The sequence below is a fragment of the Coenobita brevimanus genome, chromosome 71 (genome assembly GCF_032717465.1).
Source record: "Coenobita brevimanus isolate Jiangsu-jjx chromosome 71, ASM3271746v2, whole genome shotgun sequence".
Taxonomy (NCBI): Eukaryota; Metazoa; Arthropoda; class Malacostraca; order Decapoda; family Coenobitidae; genus Coenobita; species Coenobita brevimanus.
Genome location: NC_137024.1, coordinates 9,363,274 through 9,378,062, shown reverse-complemented (window position 1 = coordinate 9,378,062; position 14,789 = coordinate 9,363,274).

Genomic DNA, 14,789 nt, shown 5'->3' with positions numbered 1-14,789 from the left:
GATTTTCGGGGTGATGGACCATCTTATGGTACCTGAAGGTGGAGTTGTTGGGAAAATTAAGCCACGTAATTTTGCTGAAAGGAAAATTTGTAATTTAACATCTCCCCATCCCATGTTGTTGCTGTTTCTGTCTCTTTTATTTATTGTGTTGTGTTGTTTTGTTTTGCATTTTGTTGTGTTTTTTTGTTTGTACTTTGTTTTGTTGTATTTTTGTTGTTGTTGTTGTTATAACTAATTAAGCTTTCCGTTTATACGGACAGAAATATGATGGACATCTGACCATTTCGGCAAGATACTCCCGCATGGATCTTTTGTTACTGTTGTGTTCAGTGTTTGTTTGTGATGTCATAGTGCGGCACATACTCTGAATCAAATGTGTTTTGGTGTGAGGCGTTGGAATTACGCTTCAGAAAGTTGTTTATTGAGGTTATATTGAAAGTTTATCTATGTTAAAGCTACGCTTACTATGTTATAGTCCCTTTACCTTAACCTGACCCAGATTTTTGGTCTTTAGTAGTTTGCTTCACATCGTTCAGTGACAGAATAAAGCAATATTTCGGCACAACATCATTTCCATAGCATTCCATAGTAGTTTTGCGCGACTAGCACATCATATTCTAGTGTTCATCTATTGTTGCCACGGTAGCACTGTAGACGGAGAGAGATGGCAATTTTAGTGTAGGATTTTATTAAAAAAGCGTGTAGGGAAGTTCGTTGTTGTGTGAGGGGCTGCTCTACACTCCCAAAGATATCTTTTAAGTTATTTTAAGGGTTTATGTTTTCATGACACAATGAATTGCATAAGCTTTTTTTATTATTATTATTATTTTTTTTTTTTAAGCGTGGGGCTGCATTACTGAGAGGGCAGAGTGGATTGTCCGTGAAATTTAATTTGTTATGTAGGTAATGAAGTAGAAAGGGCTGATGTCTGATCAGGTGCATTTGTGTGTCTCTGGGAATGACAGCTTTTGTGGGATAGGGGAGGTTCGTGGAGGATGCTGTTTGGCTGAAGGTTTTGGACGGCTGTGATGGTGACGTGTTGGTGTATGTTTGGAGCGTAGTGACGTTGGTGGCATGAGTGGATGTTTTATAGACACTCTGTGTAGTAAGTAATCATAATAAGTTTAAGGTAACAGGTGGTTAATTGATGATGATGATAATGCTAAGCTGCTGCTGATGCTGACATCGCACTGGATAGATATGTTGTTTTCAAGAAACATTTTCTGTAGTAACTATGGGAAAAAAATGAGAGTGGATTTAGAGGTGACGACAAAACCACAAACAAAGCTTCTATTAATAATCATAGTAATAATAGTAGTAGTACTAGTTGTAGTAGTAGTAGTAGTAGTAGTAGTAGTAGTAGTAGTAGTAGAAGAAGAAATCATCATCATCATCATCATCATCATAACAACAGTAACAATAAAGATAAAAATAATGATTCGTTTCCAATTAATGTGCTTGGCTCGGGTGGCTTCGCTTTAATCGTGAATAAATAATTACTGGCTACTGGAAAATCGGCTTTTTATATGGAGGCTAAATACTTAGTGATCCAAATTTTTTGCCTCAGTAAATTTTTCGCAGTAAAAAAAAAAAAAAAAAGGTACATTACGGCGCTTAAGATGAAGTGTGAGGAGGAGGGCTTGATGAAAAGTGGTTCGAGAGAGAGAGAGAGAGAGAGAGAGAGAGAGAGGGCCATGAACAGGGGAGAAAGCAAGATGAAATGGTGCAAATGTGGAGCGAGTGAAAATGCGTGTGAGAATGAGTGAGTGAGTGAGCTAGCAAGCGTATTATATAAGATATTTTAAAGAAGTCAGAATGCTGGGTCAATAAGGTGAGCCACACATGGTCACCAAGGCCAAGAAGGGTTAGGCTACATAAGATCGCACTTGGGGTCAAGGGGGGTGAAAACAGGAGCCAGGAAGAAGGAACAGACGTACCGTAGTTACAGAGGTTAGTAAACTCAGTTAGATGGGTCACACGTGGCTGTCAGCATGTCACACAAGGCGACATTGGTCAGTAAAGTCTCACACGGGTCATCTACGAGTAAGTCTCCACGCCGTTACAAGTCTTTTCTTTTCTTTTCTTTTCTTTTCTTTTTCTTTTCTTTTTTTTTTACCAGCAGCCATAGCGAAAGTGACATTGTTTTCAGTTTGTCTGTGTCTGTATGTGTGTATGTCTGTTAACAAGGTAACTTCGCAGCCGCTTATGATATCATCCCAGATTTTACAGATGTGTATAGGGAAAAAATCGATTATGAGTTCGAAATTGGTGAAAGTAGGTCAAAGTCTGTGTGTCTGTTACCACGACCAAAAGTCGCAAACCGCTCAAGCTATCGTTGCAAAATTTTACAGGTGTGTAGTAGGGATGAAAATCTCCTGCGAGTATTGTTTTCAGTTTGTCTCTGTCTGTTAGCACAATGACTTCATAACCGTTCAAGATATCATCGCAAAATTTTACAGATGTGTAGTAGGGATGAAAATCTCGTACGAGTTCGAAATTGGTGAAAGTAGGTCAAGGTTAGTGTGTCTCTTTCTACGATAATATCGCAACCGCTCAAGATATCATCACAAAATTTTACAGGTGTGTAGCTGGGACGAAAATCTACGAGTTCGAAATTGATAAAAGTAGGTCAAGGTCAACTGCGTCATATTCCATTTACCCGCACTAGATATGTTTCGGCTCGCGGCTGGTGTGATTCCTCATTCTGGGGGGCATCTAGTTTTTTTTTAATAGGCATTCTCTCTCTCTCTCTCTCTCTCTCTCTCTCTCTCTCTCTCTCTAAAAATGTATGAGATACACAACCAGTGTGCCGGAAATAGACAACATATTTAACCTATTGCACAGAGGTGCTCCTGAATGTTCCTTAATTTCCCTTCCTTCACACACTTTCCTCCTCACATTTCTCTCCCTTTTCCTATTCCTTTTCCTCCTCACTGACATCTCACGTTTCTCCCTTCTACTCAATCCTCCTTCACTTAGTTCTTTACCCTTTTTTTTTTTTTCAGTAATAGCTCCCTCGTTTTTCGTTAATGTGCCTCATTCGTTCTTAATATCAGTCTCCTTTTCCCTTCCTCATCTTCAGTTATTGACCTCTCACACTTAACTCTTTCGATCGTTTCTTCATCTCCTTCCTGTTCTTAACCATCCCTGTCTTCATTTACTCTCCCTTACATCATCCCATTCTCCATCTCTTACTGCTAAATGCTTCCCATGCCACTGTGGTTGTAATGAGCGTAATACTAACATGATTGTTTTATCATTATTATGGATTCCAAAGGCAGTGGAACAGTGTTTTTTCGGCAATAACTTTTTTATCAAAGCGTTGAATTACGATGATATTTTACCAGGGTATGTTTCAGGACCCCCGACCTAACTGGCGTTAGTATGGTTTATTACCAACTGTGGAGACTTAAGGCACGTATAAGGTGACGAAAATAAGCATGCGAGGGACTGTTTTACCCGTTGCTGGAGCTAGGCTAGCGGGGAAATTCCCCGCACCGTCACTCATGTCGTGACGTCACTTTGACATTGTCCATATAGACACCGCCTTCTAATCATCGTATGGGTGAAATATTGAAAAGGGTGGGTGTCTGCTTTGGTAGACGGAAAATGTTGCCTATATTTTGAAAAATAAGCTTGTTTTTTTCTGTATAGGCCTTATAAGCGAAAGTTATCCATTTTTAACGCAGGGATGTGAATTATTGTAATGTTATCATTTATATGGAAATACCATCCACTTGAGGTGTATAACTCCTTATATCCCCTGATTGAAGTACACTTCCAACATTACAAATGTGTGAGTGGCTAAACGTGTCATACATAAGTAACATGATAACCTTACATTGCACACATGACATGTTGCCTGTTATCGGCACAGTGGAATATATAGTTCAGTGGAGAGTAAGGACAATAACCTTTCGTTTAATAAGGCTACCTGAATATGAATTGTCAAGAATAGGCAGTGTTTACGTGGTTACCTCGCACAGGGCTGGATAACCAAAAATTCACAATGGTTGTATTTTACGAATGTATTTTTGGCGTTGCTATGGCGTTCCATTCTCACGCCGAAGCAATGCATTATTTCCATACCTTGAATCATTTTTCTGTTTGAGTCAGTGTGACTTATAAACCAAGCGTCATGAACTCGACATTTTCGGACAGAGTCCGGCCTTACTTTGTATCGAAATATTTGGAGTATCCAGGTGGGCGGTGCCTACATAACGTCATGTAACTATACATCACGCTACCCTCACACAAGCGATGGCGGTCATTCTGTCGCCTCAAAAGCATGCTTATTTTACTCTTATAAGTGCCTTTAAGTCTCCAAGCAAAGTTGGTAATAATAATCCATACGGACCACCACAGTAGGTCGGGGGTCTGAAACATACCCTAGTAAAATATCATCGTAATCCAACGCTTTGATAACAAGTTATTGCCAAAAACCAGTGTTCCACTGCCTCTGAAACCCATAGTAGTACACTAACACTACACACCGTCCCCATCATTTGGCACTGTATTCTGTTTCCACCAATTGCGTGCTTACTGTGTGCGTCCAGTATGACTGTACCCGCTATATTTCACGTACTTTGTTAGTTACGGCCTGAAATTTGAACACAATAGAAAGATTATATGAAAGTCCGCTAAAATATACAAAGTAGGTGGCCAATAAAAAAGTGCTCCAGTAGAAACTCCTGGACTCGTCATGTGTTGCGGGGGACGGCTCGGTCTGTTGATATGGCTGTGGGTTTTTCGAGAGGTATAAACGTGACTTATAAATACATATGTAAATTAATCAGTAAAAATATTCACATAATTAAATGAATTAAATATACTGTACGTATAATGAGTTGCTTTAATCATAAAGATTGGGGGAAGGGGGTTACGAGGTGGAGAGGGACCTGTACATTTAGGTATACCGGGAAATCGTGTTAGTTATATTTTTACCATTACTAGTACTCACTTGTCTTCGTCGTCGTCTCTGACCCTTTTCCCCACATAAATGTTGGATGAGGTGAAATTCGGTCCATGTGATTAGTGAAATTCTATTTTTTTTTTTTTTGCATAACATTCATTGCTTCAGGTGTACATGCTTGGACTACCATCTCCCGGAGTTTTGGCATAAATTTTGTGTTAGCGCATCAGTTATCGATGTTCATGATATAAGTAGTGATATGCAAATATTTTTGGTGGAGTTTGACATGCAAAACTCAAACAATATATTCAGCTTTGTTCACATCCACGTTATAATTGGGAACAATATCCCACTTAAGAAACTGCAACAAATATTTAATGAATCTGTAGCCGTTTCAGTGAGGGCCAATGGTGAGGGATCATTTTCTGCTTGGAACTGAAGTTTCAATAAACCTTTAACGGACAATGGCCCCTCATCATTTTGTCTTTTACATTCATTCTGCAACCAACTTTAGGTGATAACTCGGGCTGCTGCACGACCACAAGAGCTGCCATCAAAGATATGTCAGCTGTGCTTATCAGTGTGGCATTGATAAGCCAAAGCCAGATATGTTCTTCGAGACTTAGGCGGGGATATTTGCTTTGCAGAGAGAGAGAGAGAGAGAGAGAGCATGTCAGGTGACAGGAATGCCTAAGTCAGGGAATTATGCGGAGTATGACCGGTGTTGCTTTACTCATAACCTGGATCCAACCCCGCTGATCCCCACAGCTAACTCACCATTTGTACCACACCACCTAAACTGCCAACAAGATGGGGAAAAAAAAAAAAAAAGTAGGAGAAAAAGGAGACTAAAAAAAGGGGGGGAAGGGGTAAAATAAATAAACTTTAACCTCTCGCTGTGACCTTGACTTCTGAGTGCATGTTCTCAAAAGCGAATTTTCATTCTTGCCTTACTCAAAAATCTTCCACGAAGATTGACCTAAATCGGATAAAAATAGAAAAAGTTTCTAGCCGTGTTACCTTGACCCTTGACTTACTGCTTTAAAAAACATTAGATCAATGTCCCTTGTGCAAACTATCACCTCTTCCACTAAGCTTTAGTCCCATTCATTATTTACAACTGTTTTTTGTTCACACACACACACACACACACACACACACACACACACACACACACACACACACACACACACACACACACACACACACACACACACACACACACACACACACACACACACACACACACACATACACTACTACACACACACTACACACACACACACACACACACACACACACACACACACACACACACACACACACACACACACACAAAGCACACACAGTGAGCTACCAAGGAGAGCAGACGTGGGTCGACAGTGCTCCATACCGAGCCAGCATGACCAGTGGCATTACCTAAATTAGTATCTTCCTATATGAGTCAGAAGCTGTGTAGCCTTAGGTTAGACTAAATGGTTTTTTATTAGTTTAAAAAAAAAATAAGAAGTTTAAACAAGACTTGTTCAAAACAGAAAGAGGGAGAACCGAGTAGCGAAGTAGAATGTGCTCAATCAGCTGATTGCTCTTTTGTTTAGACTACAACTGTCCCAGGGAATGTAAGTACTCTGTGCTTTTAGTATTGCAAAATGGCCACATACTTTAGTAAAGCAAATTTGGAAAAGAAAAGGGATAAAAGGTAGAAAGCAAGATGATGATTTCTACCAAGAACTGGATTGAAATGGAGACTCCACAGTAAACTGGTGGAGTGTGTTTTTCACAGACCCTGGAGATGGCTTTCCAGAAATGAAATCTTCGATGAAATAAAGAAGCAGATGCACTTGCAAAAAAGCAAAAGAAATAGAAAAACTAGGAATGGAGGTCAACAAGAAAGACACAACCATATGTGAACTAACAGTGGAATTGAGTACACCTAGGGAGGAGGAAAATGAGTGAAATGGCAAGTACAGTAGTCAACCACGAGTGTATTATGGAAGAGTTCAAAAAATGAGTACAGAGACAATTAGGTAAGTAAGCAGTCTGATAGACCAGAGCAGTGGATATTGAGGAGAAGATAACACAGGTGAATGAAGCCGTGCAAAGCTACAAAAAATGATGTGGGAAACCACGTATGTTGAAATGGTGAAAGTAAAGAAAGACTTAGAAACAAGGGTGGAAGAAAAAAGCATTAAATGGAAGTGAAAAAGAAATAATCCAAAACAATCCAAAGTTAGTCAGAGATTCAGTAGATATCACACAAATCTATAGTAATCACTGGTATAGAAGAAGAAGAAAGTAAAAAACAAAACGATCTCAAGAGACAAAAAGGAGGTGGCAAAATGTAATGAAGCTTTATTGAAAAGAAAGTATCAGAGGAAATCTGTAAGTAAAGACATTAGGAGGAACACAAAAGGTTAGGGAAATACGAGAAAAAGCAAGTTAAGACCTCTAAAGGTAACTTTCCAGAGTGTAAACACCGTGGAGGAGATACTAAAAAATGCAAAGAATCTTATGGAAAAAAGAGGAGTTCAAAAATATATGGATAAAAAGATGCCTCAACACAAAGAGGAACTGGAATTACGAAAGAGAAGAGGGGGAGTGGAAGCAAAAACAAAAAATGAGGGAGAGATCAGATGAGGAGAAGAACACATTTTTTTACAAAGTAATAGAATTGCAGGTACGAAAGTGGTACATAAACAGGAGGGAATAAAAAGGAGGAAGGTAGTAGAACCAAGTCATGACAAGTATATAAACAAGATGATAAAGTTGATGTACTCAAACGTGGATGGAATGGTATCTAGATTATTAGAGATGAATGATTATGTCAGAGAAAATGAACCACATATAATATGCCTAACTGAAACAAAATTAACACCAAGGATATCAAATGACATACTAAACTTACAGGAATATAATATATGGAGAAGAGATAGAAACTTAAAAAAAGGAGAAGGAATTATAATATTAACTAAGAAAAATCTAAAAGTCAATGAAATAAAACTAGATATACCCTCACAAGTAGAACTGATTGGAGTAGAGATCAACACATCTGAAGGGAAAGTAATTGTAGCCAAGTTGTACATGCCACCTAGATCAAACACATGGGAAAGAGACGAATATGAGGACCTGGCAGAGAGTACAATTCAGAGTTTAAGAGCATTACTACATAAAATGGAAGAGAAATCGGGAAGAATTATACTAACTGGAGATTTTAATACAAATATAAATTGGAATACTCTAGATATAATAAGCCAAGAAAGCTGTTGGAACCAAAAGCTCCTGGATCTCGTGGAAGAGTTTTTCCTAACGCAACATGTGAGGGAAACCACCAGAAAAAGAGGACTCGATGTACCTTCAATGCTAGATCTCATATTCACTAGGCAAGAAAATGATATTGACAGTTTAATATATCACCCTCCACTCGGCAAAAGTGACAATGCAGTACTAAATTGCAACTACAGGATAGCATATGACATAGTTAACAGCAATGAAAGTTACAAAAAGAGCCTAAACTATAAGAAGGGAAATTATCATGACCTAAAGAAGTATTTCTTAGAAGTTGATTGGGAAAATGAGCTTAGAGGACAAGATTTAAATGCTGTATATAAGAAATTCTGTGAATTTTATGAAATAGGAGTCCAGAAGTACATCTCACAGCACAAAGAAGCAGATAAGAAAATACAGAAATGGTTCAATAAAGAATGTAAAAAATCAAAAGAAAGAAGAGATATGTTGTGGAATAGATACAGAAGACACAATAGTGAAAGGGCAGGCAAGAAACGATTATACAAGAATAAGGAGGGAAGCCCAAAAACAGTTTGAGGAGGGTATCATAAATAAAAGTAGTGATCAACCGAAGCTATTTTACAGCTACATCAGAAGCAAAACCAAAGTAAAAGATATAATACAATCCATTACGGACGAGGGAATCACCTATACACAAGAGAAAGATATTTGTGAAGCACTAAATAAGAATTTCCAATCAGTTTTTACAGAAGAAAAAAATTTTGAGAGGGACTATGTGGAACATGCATGTCCACACATACTACCAGATATACAAATATCAGAAAAAGTAATACAGGAGGAGTTAAGTAAACTAGACAGAGGAAAAGCAAATGGTGCTGATGAAATTTCATGTTGGGTGCTACGAGAATGTGCAAAGGAGTTAAGTTTTAATTTTCAAGAAATCCTTGAGTCAAGGTAAACTACCTGATATTTGGAAGGAAGCAAATATTATCCCCTTATTCAAGAAAGGGAATAGACAAAATCCACTCAACTGCCGACCAGTATCACTGACCAGTGTTGTAAGCAAGGTATTAGAAAAGCTTATAAGAAAAGCTTGGGTGCACCAATCATGTTTTTAGTGTATATAAATGATATAGACAGTAACACTGGAAATGAAAGCTATCTAAATATGTTTGCAGATGATGCAAAAATACAAAGGAGAATTACTAACACAGACTCTTGTAAAGAGCTACAAGAAGAATTAAATAAACTTCATGAATGGAGTAATATATGGCAAATGGAATTCAATGTGGACAAGTGTCATTTAATCAAGTTTGGTAAAAGTGGAAAAAGACCTGATTGGGATTATACGTTAGGAAATAAAACCCTACACACATCAGAAAGAGAGAAGGACCTAGGTGTGATTATCAGTAACAGACTATCTCCGGCTGACCACATCGGCGAGAAGGTACGGAACATGTATACACTGCTTGCAGATATGAGAATAGCATTCACATACATAAATGAAGACATGCTAAGAAGGATAATAACATCATTCATCAGACCAACCCTGGAGTATGCATTAGTAGTCTGGAGTCCTTATCTCAAAAAACACATAGACAAGATTGAAAAAGTTCAAAGGGCCGCTACAAGATGGATACCAAGCTTAAGGGATCTAAGCTACGAAGAAAGACTAAATAAACTGAATCTAACAACACTACAGGAGAGAAGGAAAGAGGTGACATGATAATGCTATATAAATGCATATCAGGGAAGGAGAAAATAGACATAAATGATTACCTAACATATGGGGAAGCATCAGCAAGAGGACACTGCAAAAAACTGCATAAGAAGAGGTGATAAAGACGTAAGGAAATTCAGTTTCCCAAACAGAGCAATTGATCAGTGGAATGCGCTACCGGATGAAATAGTGTGTGCCAAAACAATTCACAAATTTAAGGATATGTAAGATAAATATGGTTTAAGACACGGGACAGTACGAGCTTGACTCATTCCTGTAAAGATACAGTTAGGTAAATTAGGTAAAGTAAGCACACACACACACACACACACACACACACACACACACACACACACACACACACACACACACACACACACACACACACACACACACACACACACACACACACGCACGCACGCACGCACGCACGCACGCACGCGCGCGCACTCGTGAGGAGGCGGGTAGTAAAATTTCTTCTTGCCCTTTGGTGTTGACCTGTAACTGTTGTCAAAATCGATTCCTTCTGTTTTTGCCTTACCTTCAACTGTTGCACCAGGTATGGTCTACACCCGGGCATAGCGGTTGAAGTTGAACCTGACATGTGAGGTTGTTCTTTGATAATTATCGTTCTAAAATACGATAGGTCAGCTTCTTTGGTAGCCCTCAACTTCTCCAATTTGTTTGCATAAAACCAGATCGAAACTGATAATACGGTACTACTTTCATTATCAGTCAGTCACAGTGAGATACTGTGGTGCTTGTTAGCATCTGAAAGTTGTCTACTGAGCTTACTGGTTTAAAAGAGCGAAAATGGAATGAAAAATTAAAAGAGAAATAATGGAGCGGAAGCGTCTTGTACCCACACTTTCTAATTGGAAACTGTGTATATAGGATTCTGTTGGTGGAAAAAATGTATGGTTGGGAGTGCAGTGGACTGCAGACTGTTTATGGGAAATATGGGCAATGAGCTTTAATGTGGATGGGATTATCAGCGAAGTTAAAGGGAAGATTTGTGCCGACTAGAGTGAGGCTGGTGGTGAATGATGAAGGTTGGAAAGTTTGATGTATGCTGATGATGCTGTACTGTTTACAGAAAGTAAGATGGATTTGTTCAGATTATTTATGAATTTTGGGAAAGTTAACACTAGCAGAGCAGCTGTAGTAAAGGAGAAGCCAATCCAGGTAGCTATATCGTTCCAGTCAAATCGATGGTTCCAGTCAGATCTCAGGTCCAAGTCAGTTTTCACTATGGTCTTAGGGCTTAGTCAGGTTTAGTTCCCAGTCAGCAACTAGTCAGATTCTATTTAGGTCCAAGTCATGTCTGTATTTTTCTGGTCAGGTCCCCTCCATATTCCAGTGATGCGCCAGTTATTGAAGTCCTGGTGGCCGGAATGTCCAGAGTGGAGTCTCTGAAATATGTGTTTGGCCGCCTCGCTTTTTTTTCAGTTGTTGCCGATACTGGGGAAGGGGCCTCCACCACCACCTCCCCACTCCCTTACCCACAACACAGCCTTCCTCTCTCCCCCTCACTTCGGCTTCCTTCCTCTGTTATATGTCAGTTTTATGTTCGTTTCTTATCAAGTGTGCTCACTGTGTCTTTTCATTCATCATCTGCGGTTATGTCTTTCTTCCCACCTATGCATACACACCTTCTTTCCCATACTTTGATTCTTTTCATCTGCTCTGTTTTACTTGTTTCTGTGTTTCATTTTATAAACAAAATGTTTTAATTTCATCTTCATTCTCTTTATTCCCATTCCCTCACATCCGAGCCCTTCTGTGCATTTCTTCGCCTACTCATATACTATATCTTTAAACAGTTTTGTATTTTTTTTTTAAATCATAGTCCTCCCTTCTCACCCATACGACACGTCTGTTGTTTCTTCCTCTTATCTCTGTCCATCCTGCAGTACGTCTTTCTGTCATTGCTTTCTTATTCCCTTCCCAACACCCCTCTTCTTTCTGCTGTTTCCTAAATCTTCCTTCTTCCCTTGTTGTCTCCCTTCGTCCTTTGTTATATATTTTTGCTGCCTTAGTTACTTCTTCATGCTTTTTGTATTAAATCCTCTTCTTCGTTTATATATTCTTTCTTCCCCGGCTATACCTTTTCGATTCCTCTGCTACTTCCACATTACGCATTCTCTCTTATCTTCCTTTTTCCTTCCATTTTTAAAATGTGATTTTTACATTTTTTTTTTTTAATTTCCTTTCCCCCTGTTGTGTTGTCTCGCTTCATCTTTTATATTTTCCTTCATCCTTTTTTATGCCTTTCTTCGTCCTCTGTTATCAGTTTCATAAACCTTCCCTCTTCTCCTCCTCACTCACTTCCTGAAGTTTCTTTCCGTCTCCCTTTCCTCTGTATACCTGCCTGCAAAAAAGCTCGGCAGATGTGATGTGTTTTCTAGAGTGCATCGTCTAAAAAAATAAAAATTACTGAGAAAGCTGTGGAGAAGAGAGACTCGACAGGAAAGAAAACTATAGAGGGGAAGAATGATGAGTGAGAGAGAGGGGTAAACTGAGAGAGGAGAGGAAAGGAAAGGATAAGAGAGGAGGGGCAATAAACGAGAAGAGAGAAGCAGAGCAAAAGAAAAGAGCGAGATGAGAGGATGGAAGGGAAAGGAAGGGAAGAAAAGGAGAGGGGAGTGGAGGGGGAGAGAAGTGGATATGACTGGAAGGAAGGAGTGTGAATGCTTAGAGGGAAGGGAGAAGAAAGGAGAGGAGAGAATGGGGAAATGAAAGAGGAGAAAAGATAGGAGAAATTGACGATTGGAGAAAAGATGATTAGAAAGGCAACAGACAAAGACATTATATGGACAGAGTAGAAGAAAGCTAATATTAAGAGAGAGAAGAGAAGAGAAGCCTGGGCATGCGAGGAGGTGGGGAGGGGTGGTGGGTAAGGAAGAGGAGGGTGACAAGGATGAAAAGTGCGAGACGAGGCAAAGGAGAGAGAGAGAGAGAGAGAGAGAGAGAGAGAGAGAGAGAGAGAATCTAACCAGAGAAAGGAGGGTAGTACAAAAGAGGGAGAATAAAACAGAAAGATATGTGAGGCGGGACAGAGGAGAAACTGTGTAAGAATTAAAAGAAACTGAAAGACAGAATCATAGAAGGAAAGGGAGAAGGAACTATGTTGGTGAGAGGTAAGGAGGGAGGAGAGGCTATGTGAATGGAACTGGAGATAAAATGGTAGAGGAGGGAGACAGAGACGAAAGTAAAAGTGGTTGGAAGGAATGAAAAAAATGGGAAAAGACCGAATGGTGGAGTGAGTGAATGACGAGAGAAGAAAATGAAAATAATAGAAAGCCAAACACCACTTGGTGTGATGATAGTGGGGAGTCGTGTAGTAAATAATAAAATGGTAGACAAACTTGATGGAAACAGTGATAAATATGAAATGAAACAGAAAAGGGGGATAAGGAACAAGTATACCTTAAAGCCTTTAGAAAAAGAAGTAGGAATAATGCAAAATTGAAATAAGGTCGAATATATAGAAATGAGTGAAAGTAGGAGTGAAATGGAAATGAAGAAAAGAGCATAAAAATTATAAGTGAAAGAAAGAAGACCAAGTAGAATAAAAAAGATAGAGTAAAATGAAATAGAAACAGAAAAAACGCCGAATTGAACCAAGGAGGAAAGCTGTGAACAGAGTAGGGAAAAAGAATAGTATTAGGTGTAGCTAATAGTTATTAATATCTATTACTGGAGATGGCGATGACGATGACTGATGACGACGATGGCGGATGATGACGATGACTGATGATGACAATGACTGATGATGATGATATGATGACGATGACTGATGATGACGATGACTGATGATGACGATGACATGATGATGACTGATGATGACAATGACAAATGACTATGACATGATGACGATGACTGATGATGATGACATGATGAGAATGACTGATGATGACGATGACTAATGATGACGATGACTAATGATGACGATGACTAATGATGACGATGACTGATGGTGACGATGACTGATGATGACGATGACCGATGGTGACGATGACTGATGAGTACGATGACATGATGGCGATGACTGATGATGACTGATGTTGACGATGACTGATGATAACGATGACATCATGATGGTGACTGATGATGACGATGACTAATGGTGACGATGACTGATGATGATGATGACTGATAGTGACGACTACAAAACAGAAAAACACGAGAGTTTATGAGAAACAAAATAGGAAGAACTGTGAACAAAAGAGGGGATGAAAAGTAAATTCAAGAGCTGACAACTACAAAGGCGATAGCAAAATTTCGAATAAAGAAAAGGAAGTAATGAACAGAAAGAGATAATTAACTTCATGAGCGTGGTTATGTCCTTTTTTATTACGTTTTTTGTATCTCCATATTGTATTCAATTTAAGGAAGATTATTTGAAGTGGAAGGGGTTTACTAACCAATACTTTCTGAGGATATTTTCCCAGGAGGAATAATATCGTTAGGTGGTAGTCAGTATAAACCAGATGAAGACGACATCGTGCGGAAGGCGGTAAGGAAACCAGAATTGAGGAACTCAGGAAGAGTAGAGAGAAGTTGGAAAAAACACAGGCTAAAATCATGAAAAAAAAATGAGATGAAGGAGAAACGAGGAAATAATTGAGAAATAGGTAAATCATGGACAAGAAAAAAGGGGGGGAGGGGGGCACAGGAATTCAGTTTCACGAAGTAACGAGTTTACGACGAAGATTAAATAAATAATCCAAGAAAAATATATGCAGGGACTTGAAAAAAGAAAGGGAAGAGACAGGAATTTAAATAGATAGAAGTGACCAGATCAGAGAGAATGCTAAGAAAACAGGAAAATAAATGTACAAGTCTAAATAAATTAAAGAAAGGTATTAAAAACAATGACAAATATGAGAAAACCAGAAAAAAAGAGAT